Source organism: Narcine bancroftii, chromosome 8 (assembly GCF_036971445.1).
Source record: "Narcine bancroftii isolate sNarBan1 chromosome 8, sNarBan1.hap1, whole genome shotgun sequence".
NCBI lineage: Eukaryota > Metazoa > Chordata > Chondrichthyes > Torpediniformes > Narcinidae > Narcine > Narcine bancroftii.
In genome coordinates, this window is record NC_091476.1 from 3,174,734 (window position 1) to 3,180,924 (window position 6,191).

General features: G+C 36.1%; 1 long non-coding RNA gene across 1 annotated transcript in view; it reads left to right on the forward strand.

Annotated features, from left to right (window-relative positions):
• The window catches only part of LOC138740250 (uncharacterized), a 77,855-nt gene extending 72,348 nt beyond the window's left edge, over nucleotides 1-5,507 (forward strand). Inside the window, exon 3 of the long non-coding RNA XR_011342772.1 lies at nucleotides 4,999-5,507. This is a non-coding gene — a long non-coding RNA (uncharacterized lncRNA). The remainder of the gene's footprint in view (nucleotides 1-4,998) is intronic.
• Nucleotides 5,508-6,191: the final 684 nt, after the last annotated feature.

Sequence of the window (6,191 nt, forward strand, 5' to 3'; positions counted from 1 at the left end):
TAAACAATCAAACATGTTTTATTGTTGAACAATATTTGTTTAAAATTTGATATGGATAGAACACTAAAATTTATTAATGTTAATGTGATAAACTGAACAATGAAAAGGAAGCGGGTCTGGGCACACCTAAAAAAATTAAAGGCAGACATAGTCTTTCTACAAGAAACACATCTTACTAAATCAGAACATGCTAAACTAAAAAGAGGATGGGTGGGACAAATAATATCATCTTCATTTAGTTCAAAAGCAAGAAGAGTAGCGATTTTAATGAATAAAAATATACCAATAATAATAGAAGAGACACTGACCGACAAAAACCAGAAGATTTATAATGGGACATTGTAAAATTTATGCAGAATCATGGACTTTTATGAATATCTATGCCCCAAATTATGACGATGAAGCCTTTATGAAGGATATCTTTTTTAAAACAGCTGAAGGAAGACAAATATTCTATTGAAATCTAATATTGGATAAATCAGCTGGAACAGTGACCACACTATCATTTATGAAAGATTTATATTTGATTGATATATGGAGACAACTTAACCTCATAGAAAGAAACTATTCATTCTACTCAAGGTTACATGTTTCACATACAAGGACTGATTTGTTTTTAATGTCTGCCCGGTTAAAAAGTAGAGTGGTAAAAACAAATTATCTGGCGAGACTTCTATCAGATCATTCACCATTAACTTTAACTATTACAATAACGGACAAATGAAAGTGTGTATAGATGGTGTCTCAATGCCACACTTGAAAAGGAAGGACTTTTGTGAGTTTATTAGGAGACAGATGGAATTATTTTTAGATACTAATCTTTCTTCTACTGATAATAGCTTTTTAAAGTGGGATATACTTTAAGCTTATCTAAAAGGACAAATTATTTCTTATACAAAAAATCTTAAGAGAGAATATGCTACAGAGTTGGATGGTATGGAGAAAGATATAACAAAACTGAAAAAAGAATATCAGAGAACAGGGTGATAAGAAAAATATAGATTATTAGAGAATAAAAAACTGAAAATATAACACATTACAAACATATAGAACAGAAAAACTATAAAAAGTAAACAAAAATATGATGAATTAGGAGAACGGACCATTAAGTTTTATCTTGGTAGAAAAATCATCTAGAATGATAAATGTGATAAAAACAGTGGATTATAACATATAATCAAAAAGAAATAATATTTTAGATAATACTATAAAAAATTATATAAATCAGAATTATTAGGAGATGAAAATGAGATGGACATATTTTTAACAAATGTTGAATTTCCAAAATTAGAAGATAGAGAGCAAGTTTATTTAGATGCCCCTTTCACAAACGAAGAAATTGAGAAAGCTTTGGGTCTTTACAAGCTAACAAATCTCCAGGAGAGGATGGGTTTCCTCCCAAGTTCTAGACAATTTAAAACCTTGCTGATGGCTCTTATGGTGGATGTATTGGACTGGGCAGTGTGGACCCAGACCCTCCTGGAATTTTTCCCAAGTGCTATAATTACAGTGCTACTGAAGAAAAGTAGAGACCCATTAAAAACTTCATATAGACCTATATCACTCCTTAATCCTGATTATAAAATATTGGCAAAGACAAGCTAATAGATTGATACAATATCTACCAAAAATAATACCTACAGACCAGGTGGGATTTGACAAAGGAAGACATTCATCAAATAGTCTAAGTAGGCTATTTAATAGAATACATATGGAAAAATCAAAGTTGAATCCGAGTATAAGCATCTCCCGAGATGCAGAAAAGGTATTCAACCATTTAGAATGGTCTTTTCTATTTGACACTGGAAAAATTTGGTATAGGCAGAAAATGTATAAACTAGATAAGAACTCTTTATCATAAACCATAAGCCAAAACTAATATCAGGTGTCAGCGGTTTTTCTTTTGAGTAGGTTGAGTAGACAGTAGTGTCCTCTGTCCCCAGTGCTTTTTATCTGAGCTATTGAGCTACTGGCAGAGATTATAAGGAGAGATCTGGACATTAAGGGCTTTAAAGGTGGACAGGAAGAACATAAAATTAGTTTATTTGCTGCTGATGTGCTATTATATATGTCTGACCCAGCTGAATCCTTGATCAAATTACAATCAATATTAGAAAAGTATGGAAGAGTATCAGGTTATAAAATAAATATGGACAAGAGTGAGATAAGCCATTGACAAAATTTGTTAATGAAAGATATCAAAAAGGTAGTAGATTTAAACGGAAGATAGATGGAATCAAATATTTAGGAATAATGACATAATAATTTACAGAACTTGTATAAATTTAATTATACTTCTCTTTTAGAAAAAATAGAGAAGGATTTACAGAAATGGAAAGACCTGCTGATTACTCTCGTGGGAAGAGTAAATTGTATTAAAATGAAGGTGATGCTGAGATTACAGTACCTTTTTCAATCGTTGCCTATTGCATGACCTAAAAATGGATTTAAATTATTGAATAATTACATAAGGCAATTCCTATAGAATAACAAAGTGTCAGGAATGTCATTGGAAAAGCTAACCTGGGATGATAAACTGGGAAGATTTGGGCTTCCAGATTTTAAGAAGTATTATTTATCAGCACAAGGAAGATTTTTATCATGCTTTTTTGAAGAGGACAATCTCCCTTCTTGGACCCAAATAGGATTGTATTGAATAAAAGGGGAGACAGCAAAGGACTTTATTTACAAGTGGAATGCTGTTAATAACAAAAAAGGTGATAACCTTATATTAATACATATGATTAGAATATGGCAAGAAATAAATGAGTGTATGGGGAAAAAAGCAGGTATTTCGTTAAGAACACGATTGTGTAAAAATGTATTGCTTCCTATGAATCTGGGTAACAAAATATTGAATTCATGGTATGATAAAGGAATACGATATATTGATGATTGTTATGTGGAGGGATCTCGTGTCCTTTCATCAATCAAGAAATAAAAAGAGTAGCTAATGGGACTTTCTTTTGTTTTCTCCAGCTAAGATCATTCCTAAGAGAAAGACGGGGCCAAGTTTTCCCCACCTGAAATTAGTGAAATGGAACGAACAATTTGGCTGGGAATACATCTAAATTTATAACTAAGACGTACTATGCTCTCCAGAATGAAAGCGTGAAACCAGGTTTACAGAGATCAAGAGAGAGCAGGGAGTCAGATCTAGATGTGCAATAATGGAAAGATGTTGGCCTGATTGGTGTTTAGATAGCATGGCATCGGTTATAAATGCAAGATATAGATTAGTGCAATATAATTTCCTACACCACAAAAGTTACATAAATCAAAATCTGAAATATCGAGATGTGTTTTAGGTGTGGGACCAAAATAGGAACATTCTTCCATGCTTCGTGGTTGTATGTGAAGGTGAGACCTTTCTGGCAGGATATTACTGAAATATTAACAAAAATAACAGGGGTGCCCTTCATGGGCGACCTGGAGCTTTATCTTTTGGGCAACTTCATTGAAATAAGCAACAAACCAACTAAATTCCAAGTTTAATTTGTTAAAATAGCCTTAGCAGCGGCTAAGAAATGTATTGTGATTACTTGGAAATCCGACTCCCCTCTACATACAGCACGATGGACTGCTGAGATGAATAGTTGCATACCTATGAAAAAAAATTACATACAACTTAAAGAATAAATATGGCACATTTATCAAGATATGGCAGCCATATTTGGATCATATAGGGGCAAAATTATAATTCTAACTACTACAGTAAAAAGGATAATAATAACTTCTGCTGTAGTATAAATGCAAGTGACTTCCCCATATAGAATTTTTATGATCAACATAGATGTGAACCCCGACGATGTGTGGATCTATACAGTGTAAAGGAGGGGAGGGCTGATTAGTTTTTTGAAGGGAAAAGTTTATATATGTATTTTCAGCAGTTTTGGGCTCCATATTTAATGAAGGATGTGCTGGCATTGGGAAGGGTCCAGAGGAGGTTTACAAGAATGATCCCATAGATGAAAGCATTTGATGGCTCTGGGTTGTACCTGCTGGAGGTATCTTATTACAATCTACTGAATATTGAAAGGGCTGTGGGAAGTCTAGAACCAAAGGGCACAGCTTCAGAATAAAACGATATCCCTTCAGAACAGAGATGAGATGATATTTCTTCAGCCAGAGGATGATGAATCTGTGGAATTTGTTTGCACTGATGGCTGTTGAGTCCAAATCACTGGATATAATTAAAGCAGAGGTTGATAGATTCTTGATTAGTAACAGCATCAAAGTTTCTGGGGAGAAGGCTAACACTTTGTTTGCAAAAAGAGTGGCAGAGAGGATCATCCTTTCGCCCCCTCCCCCATCGAAGTGATCTACCGGGACCATTGCCTGAAGAGGGCGCACAAAATCAGTGAACCGGTGCGGACTCGAAAGGCCAACATGGCCTGTTTCCGCTCGTAAATGGTTATATTATATATATATATATATATATATACACACACACACACACTTTGGAATTGGAGAGCTTACTTTATATATTTATAGGGAAAAAAATTTAAAAATCAATATTTTACTTTCCATTATATTAAATTTCCTCTACTTCAACTGGTAAATGTGGAATTATAAAAATGCTGTGAGATCTGTTCCATTCTCTGGGCTGACATTATAATGTAATCTCCGCTGTCAAATGACATGCTTCTAAAGACATACTGGTTGGCAGGTTAATTGCAATATAAATTACCGCTCACGTATAGAATGGGATAGAATTTGGGAAGTGAATGGGGCAATACTGTGAGAATTTAAAAATGGGATTGCTGTAGAATTACTTTAAATGAGCAAGTAATGGCCAACGTGGACTCAGTGGGCTGAGGCCTATTTCCATACAATACCCATGACTATAACTCTAAAGATGGAACTTCAAACATAAGGTCTGGATTATTTTTTAAAAACCTGCATTTATATCATTTTTTTCACAACCTCACTAGCTCTTCAGTGAAGCAGCTGATGAAAACAGAAGCTGAAATATTCACTCCTTTTCTCTCTCCACAGGTGCTGCCTGACCTGCTGAGTGTTTTAGCAGCTTCGTTTTTTTCTCCCCTCCTACATCTCTTGAGGGGAACAAATCCATAACTTGATTCAATGGCAAATGTGAGGCACTGAGCCACAACTCTTGATGAAGAGAGCTGTAAAACACCAACCTTGGTCACAGAGGGGAACAAGAAGTTTGCAGTTGCTGGAAAGCTGAGGAACACACCAAGAGAATGCTGGAGGAATTCAGCAGGCCAGTTACCATCCACAGAACTCAACTGACGATCACTATTTTGGGGCAAAAGTCCTTCATCAGGAATCCTGAAATCCCACCCTCTGTAATTTTATAAACCTCTTCAAGGTTCAGCATCCTGCGTTCCAGCCTGTCCAATCTCACTTTATAAATGCAGTCCTCCAGTCCAGGCAACATCTTTTCTATGCTCTTTCTCAATGGTTACCACATTCTTCCTGTCGTACTATGTTATATACATTGTACAATGTAGTGATGCATTAAAATTCCAATGCTGCAGAAACACAGTTACTTTGTAAAAGAAAATAGTTTACGTGATTGGATTAAAAGAGACAATAAATACGGCAGATTGATAAATAATAAAAATTCAGTCATACTGGTGCAAAAATAGTGCAGTTATTCTCCCAACATCAGTGGTGTCATCAGCAAATTTGTGGATGAAGTTAGAGCTGAACTTAGTCATGACTGAAAGGAATGAGCAGGGGTCTAAGCACACAGCCTTGGCAGGCCCGTGTTGATGATCAGTGTGAAGGATAGTCCAAGTGGGAACCAGAACTGTGCCCAATAGTGCAGGAAGAATAGTTCTGATGGAGGGGAGGTGCAGAACAAGGTTCTTAGGATAAGAGGGAAGCCATTTAAGACTCCCTACCACAGAAAGTTGTCAAGCCCAGTTCATTAGATACATTTGAAAAGGACTCGGAGGTGGCCCTTAAGGCTAAAGAGGTCAAGGGGTGTGGAGAGAAAGCAGGAATAGAGGACTGTCACATGGTCAGCCATGATCTGTTGAATGGGGGAGCAGGCTGGAAGCACTGAGTGGTCTCCTCCTGCACTCACTTTCTAGGGTTTGCAAGTGCTAAGTGGGGAGGGCATCATTAAAACTGGGGCGAGGTGGAGAACTTCTCCGGTTCAGGGAGTTGTGGAAGATGAGCTCATTGTTGGTAGGTGGTTGGTGGGTGGTTGGTTT